Here is a 10,722-nt window from a genome sequence, read left to right as displayed (position 1 = left end):
CTCGCCACTGCCAGCGGAGCTCTGGCCGCGCCGTCTCCTCTCTCTCCCCTCCACACCACCCGGGCCCGGCGCGGCTCTGCGCATGCGCGGGCCGCCCCTCCTCTCCCCACTCCCTCCCCACCACTCCTCGGGCTAACGAGGTCACGCGTGATGCCACCGCGAGCCTTCCTGTTTGATTCGGCGTGTTCATCGCCCATCGCTTGGCCTGATCTCGCGCTGCTCCTTCTGGAGGGAAGATCCCCTTGCAGCGGCCAGGGCCTAACTGGGGGGGGGGGGGGGGGGCAAGCGGGGCATACGCCCCGGGCGCAAAGCTGTGGGGGCGCCGAAATCGCTTGCATTGTAATTCCTACTACAACTGGTAAACTGGTGAAAAGGTTTTTTTTTTTTTTTAACTTGCATGCCAGGAATGTCTAATCTGATTTACAATATAACGTCTCAACATATTCAATGAACAAATCTAGTGATTATACGGACTACTTTATGGACATAGTGGGTTCATGCATGGAAGTTACAGTAGCACAGAAACTGCTACATGTTGGTATGGAAAATGCTTAAATGGCATCATTTTTCCTCCGTGGAAGGGCGCCCCGGACCCCCCCGCTTTATTGGTGTGGTATGTGCAAAAAAATATGAATCCATTCATGCCCCGGGTGCCAGAGACTCTAGTTGCAGCCCTGGCAGTGGCCCCTGCATCAATAAAGTAAAGCGTTTTTTATATAAAATATATTTTATTACAATTTTAGAACAATAGTACAGTTAGGGACTGAGAAACAAGGGCGTCTCCAGACAGAATTTTTTGGGAGGGGTTATCGTATGAATATTTACAAATTTATGGTGTCAAATACTGAACTTAAAAAAGTTTCATACAACTTTCAATCAAAGAATATAAGCACTTAAGATAACACAAACATACACTCGGTAGTAAAAATAGATATGATTCGGGCTCGAGAGGGGTTACCGCCCTATCGCCTCTCCTTGGAGCCGCGCTTACTAAGAAATAATTTCTTGAAACTTATTAGAAGCTAAACATACATTCTAGATTAAAGTGACTACAATTATTTAGAAAATTACAGTGGGTAAATAATCATACAATTAATTTATAAGTGTGTATATTGATAGCTACAGTCAAGCAATTGCTTTATGATTAGCAACATTGATGTTTGTTACTTGAACCAGAAATAAACTAAACAACATTTTAATAAATATAGACAACGACAATCGTATTTCGGTTTGAACTCCAGTATTATACAATACTCGTTGCAGTTCCGAATATCATTAAGTGGGCGATACTTCAATTTAACTTTTAAGTAGTACTGCAAGTCAAAATCCTTAATATTTGGAAAAAATTTGAAGGTCAGATAAAAACCAATTTTTAACAAACTATTAAGCAGATCGTATACATTTTAACATAAGAAAATTTCACTTTTGGTATAATTTTATTGTTCTAATAGGTACTGCACAAAAGTGTAAAATCCAACATTGGTCACGAAAAAATGTATAGAATTTAGATATATGAATTTTTTCCCGTTTTGGTACTTAACTAATACACTCAGATGCAAGATGAACAAAAAATAACCATCATTGATGCACACCATTTTACTCGTGTCTAACCAAGATCCTGGCTAGTAAATGTCATACAACTGTCAAAAAGTAATTTGTAATCTAATTCAGCTCTGGAATTCCATCGAGTGTAACAAATTAAATACTATTTAGTGCAGTAAAGACATATTTTCGTAAAAAAAGAAGTTGCTGGAGTAAGATATATTTTAACATAGATGAAATTAGGCTAAGTTTATATCTACGTTCTACAAGAAAATAAATATATTTTCACCCTGATTTGGTTTATTAAGTTGTATTTTTTTAAATGTTTTTTAAGCAAACTGCGTTGTTTAAAAACATACAGTAATGAAAATTTGAGTAGGCCCTATTCAATAAGAGATAGAAAATTAGCAGGTACTGTATGAAACATATATTCTATTTGTTTTATTCTCTTTTTCTGTGGATCCCACATGTAGTTGATTTCTCCGAGATATAGAACCAGTCAATTTGTACACACAATTTGTATTACAAATCTTTATTAAATTAACAACCTTTTAAATTTTGAAAGTTCTTTTATATTATGACTGAGAAATTGTAATACGTGCAATTTCAATGTAAAGAATTTTTAAATGTAATTTAGTAATCAATTCCGAAACTACGAAAGTTCTTGTAATAGAGACCAACTACAATTTTCCATTTTTTTTCTTCCTAACACTGTTTACAACCGATGAGAAGAAAAATAAACACACAGCAGTTTGAACAGTTTCACAGCGTAAAATATCTTTCATTTTAATTATTTATTTCAGATGCGCAAAAGTGTATGTGTGGTAAGATATGTGAAACAACCACAGCTCTGGAGAAACGACTCGCAGTGTCTGTGTAGAGCATAACGCTTGCCTATGCACACACGCAGGCCTATGGCCAGTTTTACCTTGAAGTCTGCAGGCAAAATGAGACCAAAACCACTCCCCATCTTCCTAAAGAGTTTGCGGTAATTTTATATATTTTATCTATTTATTCGTCTTCTTTTGGCGCAGTTAAGGCGTGTACGCCTTCTCTTACACTGAACCATGAGACATAAACAACTTAAATTAATAAGTTATATATATAGAAATCAAACCTAAAATCACAAACTAACGTATTAAAAATTACAGCAGTTACTGATGACTCATATACCAATTTAACATTCAAGTTAAATACTAACATAAAACATTTAAAAAGAATGAATTGAATATGAAAATATAAAAATATAATGAAATATGTGGGGGAACTTTTGAAGCTAAGTTTTGTAATAAATAGGCCCCACTTGGAGTGCCAAATAAATATGTGGGGGAACTTTTTAGTAGTTTAGGCCCCACACACACACTAAAACGTTGGGCTGAATAAAACTGTGTAATAAATTAGATTTCTTAAATTGTGTGGCTCTTCACTGGTAATGTTGACATAAGGTAAGTCACAGTTAGGTGTTATTTGATTGATTTGGAACATACATAAATATACACTGGAGTAGGTGGAATTACAAATAACACAACACAACACTTTGAAAGATAAATATAGAATTATTTTATTACCAATGTAAAACTATTTCAAAATTTCAATCTTATTAATATATTTAATTATTATTCATATCCAAAACAACAACCTAACTTAACGGTGACATCATAGTAATTCAATAAAAGTTCAATTACCAGGAGTTATGTTGCGCACATTTACCTATTTTCAAAAGTCTTAATTCGGGTTCGTTGACACTACACAGTTTTTAATTAATGTTTTTAGGGAACTTAAATCAATTTACCTCGGCTAGTTAGGTTCAGATAGTTCATCGGCAGAGCTCAGAGCCTCTCATCTATAGGACCACTGAGTCTGTAAATTAATGTGTAAATTCGTAAAATTTATGTCCAAGTATTATTTAAATCAGCTATAAAGTCAATTTAATTCGTGAAATCAATGTTTATAATAAGTTTCGGCGACGATGTGACGTAAAAACGGGAGTTTCGTGATTCGTGCAGATTAGGGCACAAAAAAATCTGGGCACTTTTGTTACTCACGTTAATCACTCCTATAATATTTATCTTTTTAGATAAATCCTATTTAAATGTTCTGAACTCCCTAATGGTTCATAATTATCATCCACTATCCGGGATGCCTGATGCTAGATAGCTAATTTTCAGGATTTAAAATCGCCGACGTCACGAAGTTGCCGCTCATTCAGCTGGCCATTGTAGAACTCTCTTTCTTACTAGTTTCCTCAAAATAACCAGTAAGACTCACTTTTAAATGGTGGCCCGTGATTGGCCAAAAGGACCGTTTCAGTCACCTAATTTCTTACCGAAAACGTAAACTCCGAACGCAACAATTGCGCGGATAACAAAATTTCACTTAAAATTCAAATACATAAATATTAAAATTAATAATTTACATAATAAAATTACGGCGTTAATTTTACCGTTTGCAGTTTTCAAGTCCATTAGTCCTTAGAGGGGTATCAACAATACCTCGTTCAAATAGTCCGGTAAAAATCCAAAGAATCACTTTTCCATAGACATACATAACCAAATATTGCCGTTTCTGAAAATAAATGATATTATACATAGAGCAAACAAAAATAAAATAAATCGTAAATAATAATAAATAATTAAACTGTCAAAACAAACATGTTGCAGTACAGATTTTGCCGCCCTTGTCAATTACATTGAACAGTGCTCTTTGACCTGTTCAAAACGGTGCAATGTGATTGGCACTTCTCTTTCTCCGTCGCACAATACACAACACTCTTCGTTGCCTAGCAACGCGCGCACCAAACGACAAACAAAAAAAAACAACTTGAGAGATACTACCTCTCCTCCTCGATTCGTTTTTTACCGTTGCGCGCCTGAAAATCGCGCCTTTTTAAACACTTGTTATCGGGTCGTCGCTGCTAACAGACCTGCGCGAAGAAGTTCACGGATTTTGCGGTGCAAAATCTTCGAAGGCTGGAACTGCTGCTGCTCTCCGACTGATTCTGCCTTGAGCCGCTCCTGTTGAGAAAGACTCGGGAGGACTTACTTACTGTGAGTATGATTCACTAAAGGGATTCGAAGGGGTGCAATGTACACGTGAGTCAACAATAGGACGTTCTCCAGGTCACGTCACGGCAGTGGGTCAACGTCCACCTGCGGTGATGACTGCATCCTTGCTGCGACTCCTCCTTCCTGCAGCGGACAGCGGCGTCGAGACGGCGCCTGTCCTCAAAACGACCAACAAACCTGGCCTGGTTCACCGCGCGTCGACGGGGTCTGGCGTGAGGCGATGATGCTGTACCAGACAGCACGGCATCTGGCACTGCAGCTGACGTCATCAACTGCTGATGAGGCAGCATCCAGCCGCCCTGCCTCACGACTACGCGCGAGACGGCGTCGTGGCGTCTGCGGTGCTGATTGCGTGGGGCGAGGTCACCACTTCCCACAAGGAAGCACTCGTCTATTCCCATCACTGTTAGGTACACAATCGTTGCGAACCGCACTACGTCTAGCTCACTCTGGTGTAACCTTCGCACCTGACTTAAGTATAGGTGTCCGGGTCTTAATCGATACCTTAATCACTATGTGCGTACTTGTACTCTTGCAAATACAAGTGTCTGCAGGCAATACAACTTGTGTACTTGCCGCGGAACACTATGACGTCAACGTTAAAACAAAAATATCTTAAATTAACCTTAAAATTCCTAGCTTAACATATAACATTCACATTATTAACATCATTGTTAGAGAAAATAAATAAATAAATACCATTAATTATTAAATCTCAATTCTTGCATAACAATGCATGGTTATCAATAAACAATAAATTCAATATTAGTACTTTGCTTGCTACTAACATATCACATTGTTAGTTTGTACTCGATTAATATGCATCACAGTGCATTTGCTTGTTTGTGTTCTCATTTCATGAGATTTCATACATTTCACAAAAACATATCATTATAGCATATCATTATTGAATATTAAACATCACATGTTTTGCTTTTCATAATAACTTATTGATAGCTAACATAATTTATATTCATTACTCAATGTTTGTAACTTACATGTTTACATTTCATTATTAAAAATATTTGCATTTAACTATAGCATCTTTAGCTTGCTATTTACATTTGCATTTCATCACACTTGTTAACATTTCATCCAAGAATATATATCAGATCATGTACATACTGACAATTAATAGTTCATTGTTATGTTTACATAGTACATACTAGCAATTGATCATAAAATATAACATTTATATATAATTAGGTATATAATAACATTTACATAACATACCATTAACATTCCATTATGTTTACAGGTTGTACAATCAAAATTTCATAGTGTCTTTACACATTGTTTCCATTTTCTTCTCCTATACAGAGAAGTCGTTGGTTTATACAATTACCAACTTAGTAACTTTTCAATTTCAGTCTGCTGTGCTCAGCTCAACAGCTGTAGAGGCTTTATCTTCCTCTTCTCATCTTTCATTACTGTTGTTTTCATCCCGTAGCGGTCTCGCTGGGTTGAATAATGTTCACATTTCATTTCATCTTGGTTACTATCAGTAACATGAGTCTTGTAACCTACTGAGGCTCCTGGCTTCAGTGTAGCTAAGGTTCCTTTTACCAATCAGCTGTTTCACAAACATGCTGTATCAGGATAGCTTTCAACATATGGTATCACATGTTCAATATTTTTTTCATTTCTTTTTAAGAAAAACTTTCTTGCTTTTTTTTAATTTTAAAACTTCTGTTAGGCGAAGTTGCTTGTGGACACTTGTTTGCCGGAGTACATTCACTTCTCGCGACAAAGGGCTTAGATCCTGAGTTTTTCAGATCCACATGCTTCGCTATTCTTCACATCATTCGAAGAATACTACTCAACAACTATGACAGTGCTGCGAGTGAATAGTGTTGAGACGACGTAATTTTCTTGTATAGGGGCTTCTCCCAATAAATCCTTAAAAATCATCGATTCCAAATTTCAGTGTTTTCATTTCATAGAATATCAATGCCTTGACATCCAAAGTTTAATAAACTAAAAGTTTCAGCTAAATCTGATTGGATTTGTATGCGAAATGAGTGCATACTTTTCTAACCTGCATTCTGGGTAGAATGCAATCCTAAAGATCATTCTTTTCCCTAAATTCATCCCAGAAATGGTAATAAAATAGTGAAGTTTTAAAATCTTAGTGAGTTCTTCTATAAATATTAGAAAATTTAGTGATTTTCTATTTTTCATCATCAACATAACGACGCCTATTGGATTACTCAGCATCATCATTAAATCAAGGTAACCTGCATAATATTACTCTGCTTGTAGTTGCAAAGGGTTATGTGCTTTTAGAGATGCTTTGCATGCCAGTGTTTATATATGTCTACACAGCAGGATGGGGTATCATACCACCTAGTTACATCGACACTAAATAAGCTTAATTTCTTCTCGTTTGTTAGTACACAGTACATACAGCTTCACATAGGTATAGGCTAGTCTAGTGTTGTATATATATGTCTTAGTGACATTTGAGTTCATACTCATACGAGGAATTGTGCAAGCCAACTGATACATAAATACAATACACATTGTACACAGGTAGCTTCACAGGCTACAATAACATCTGTATGGGTGGCATTTCACTTCACCTCAAATACAGCAATATAGCGGGAATTACACTTCCGCATAACCACAGGGTAAATATCTGCATAGGTGGCATTTTACTTCACCTTTACACAGAAACAAGCGGGAATTACACCTCCGCTTAACATTACAAATTACAGTGGCTGCACTACGCCTCACATGGCGTACTAGATCACATAATCACAGTGACATACACTTACTCCTCTGTACAGTTCAGATCCTTGGTCTGAAACTTACACTTAGACTGCTCTCAGCTGTTTATGGTACTACACCTTGTACCATCACGAGGCATTCGCAGCTTAGGTCGGTACTGCTTACATAGTAGTAGGGCTCTTGTATTTCCTTAGCTGCGTTATATTATAACGGCCTACTGGTCGGCCTGTTGCTGGCTCTGCTAGTGCATAGCAATTCTCTTGTACTATGTCTGTGATGACATAAGGACCTTCAAATAACAAAAACAATTTCTTGGTTACATGTTCCCAGGCCTTGCTTACTGGAGTTGTTTTCTTCAGTACCTGGTCTCCAATTTTAAATTTTGCTAATTTTGATGCTGGTTTCCTCTTGCGTCTGATGTCAGCTTCTGCTGTCAACTTCCTCTTCACTAGAGCTTCTACCTCTTCTCCTGTAGGTAGTTTTTCCTCTTCATTAGGGGTTTGTTCACATCGGGGTAAATACTTCGGGTTGATCGCCGCCGATCTATTCAGGCTCATGGCTTCTCCAGGGGTAACTCCAATAGACCCATGTACAGTATGGTTAATAATGCACTCTACATATGGCAACTTATCTCGCCATGATTGCTGCGAGTTATGGCATAGCGTACGTAACAGACTCCCTATTGACTTCATGAGTCTCTCCACAGGGTTACTTTGTGGATGTCGTACACTGATAGTTGTAGGTATTGCACCTAATTTCCTGACTCCTGTTTGCCACAAATCACTGGTAAACTGGGTACCTCTGTCTGACAATACCACTTTAGGTAAACCAATTTCTTCAACGAAAGTTTTTAATTTTTGCATAACTGCTTTTGCAGTTGGGTTCACAATTGCATATAATTTGGTGAATTTTGTGAAAACATCTTGCATCACAAAAACATACTTAACACCTCCCTTTGACTGTGGTAGGGGGCCAAATAAATCAACTGATAATAATTCCAATGGTGCTGTTGGAATGATTGGCTGCAATTCTCCATGCAGGTGTTGTCCAGGTGGTTTCACCTTCTGACATAGGTCACAGGCACTTGTGACCTTACTTACATAGCGTGACATGTTAGGCCAATACACTTGCCTCTTTAATGCTTCAATGAGCTTCTTGCTCCCTACATGTCCCAAGGCTACACGTAGTTCCCAGGTGATTGGTTGCCTCAAATCAGCTGGTATCACTGGTTTCCAGTGATCTTCGAAAATGCCTCTCTTCCTTGACTGGGCAAACAAAACATTTTCTGCTGACAAACAGAAATGTTGGTGAATTTTATTATCAGCTGACTGCTTCTGCAGCTGGTTGATGGTGTTTTTGCAGTACTCATCTGCCTGTTGTTTACATTTTATATCCTTCAGGATATCTCGGAGTTTAGGGTTGGTTTTAAATATTTCTGTGGATACTGGTGCCACTAAAAATTCCTTCTGTCGTTTTGATGTAGATGGTGAACTTTCTTGCAGTTCATGCAGGCGACTTAGGTAATCTGCAGTGGTGTTGGCAGATCCCTTGATATGATGTATATGAATATCATATTCCTGCAGTAGCAAAAACCATCTCGTAAGGCGGCTACCAAATAACTTGCCTGCCTTAAGGCATGTTAACGCCTGGTGATCTGTTAACAATTTCACTGTTTCTCCAAGTAGCAGATCCCTGTACTTCTGGAGTGCCCATATGATGGCCAGAGCCTCTCGCTCTGTAACAGTGTAATTTCTCTCGGCTTGGTTGAGAGTACGACTAGCCATTGCTACAGTCTTTTCAATTCCATTTTCCTCCTGTGCAAGCTTACATCCTAGGGCTGTGTCAGAGGCATCTGTGTATAACAGAAATTCCTTCCCTTGGGTTGGATGGTAGATGACGTGTTCAGTCAGGAACAAGTTTTTCAAGCTGATGAAGGCTTGCTCGTGCTCTTCACTCCACATCCATGCCTGACCTTTCTTCAATAGGCTGAACAGTGGAACTGCACACTGTGCAACTTGGTTGGAGTATATCCTGTAAAACCCAATTATTCCAAGAAACGCTCTTAGCTGTTTCACGTTCCTCGGTGTAGGAAACTCTTGGATGTTCTGCAGCTTGTCTGGGGCTGTCTTAATGCCTTCAGGTGTGAGGATGTGTCCTAAAAAGGGTAATTCCTCTCTGCAGAAAACAGATTTTCTAATTTTCACAGTCATGCCTGCCTCTTGCAATTTGTGCAGTACAGTGGCAACATGCTGCATGTGCTCTTCAAAATTTGATGATGTTATTAATATGTCATCGACATACGCCCTTGCAAATCCCTGACACTCGGGTCCTAAGGTTGCGTCTAGACATCTCGTAAAGTCAGCCACTGCGTTACACAGTCCAAACGGCATAACTGTAAATACATACTGCTGATTCCTGAACAGAAATGATGTATATTGGCAGGAATTAGGCTCTAATGGTATCTGCCAATAGCCTGACGACAGATCCATGGTTGTGAGATACTTCACACCTTGATACAATCTTAAAATTTCTGCCGTTTGTATAGGACTTTCCCTGTCCTTGACTGTAATTTTGTTGAGCTCCCTAGCATCGAGACACAGTCTTACTGTCCCGTCTCGTTTACTCACACAAACTATGGGGTTAGCATAGGGGCTTGCTTCTCTCCTGATTACATTCCAATCAATCATAAGTTGTAGGTAGGCTGTGGCTTCCTGAACGTACTTCACCGGAATGGGATAGCATTTGCGGTGGTACGGTGCCTCCTCATTAATTTTAATTTTCGCTTGGTAGAATCTGTTTCTGCCTGGCTTGTCAGAGAATACTGACTGAAAGTTGGCCAGTACACCAAACAGTTGTTGCAGCTGACTGGGTGATACACTCTTCACCTCCTGTAGTGACTGTCTTATGTCTTCAAGTGATGCCTGAAGTTGCTCACTTGCTTGTGCATTGTATATGTGCCTGTGCATAGGTTCACTGTACAATATTCCCACAAAACTTTCCCTCACATGCCACTTGCCTGTGAGTGTGACTGGGGTTTCACAGTCATTTGAATGAATTTCACATAGTTTAAAATCTATCACTACACCAAATTGTGATAGAAAGTCGGTGCCTATTATTAGCGGTTTTGCTAGGCCTTTCACAACTAGTGCAGTCATGTCTTTTGGTCTGCCTAGGCCGTGTACTGTTATCAGTACCTGTCTGTTTACAATAGGGCTTGCCCTTGATGTCACTCCAATTATTTTGAGTGCTGGTACTGGTATCTTGGGTAGTATGATGCCCTGATGCTCGAGGTAGTTCACCAACTCCTCACTGATACACGTGACTTCAGCGCCACTGTCAATTAATGCATCCACGTTGCATTCTTCAATTTTTAATGTCACATGTG

Source organism: Bacillus rossius, assembly GCF_032445375.1.
Source record: "Bacillus rossius redtenbacheri isolate Brsri chromosome 9 unlocalized genomic scaffold, Brsri_v3 Brsri_v3_scf9_1, whole genome shotgun sequence".
Taxonomy (NCBI): Eukaryota; Metazoa; Arthropoda; class Insecta; order Phasmatodea; family Bacillidae; genus Bacillus; species Bacillus rossius.
This window is presented reverse-complemented; position numbering follows the sequence as displayed.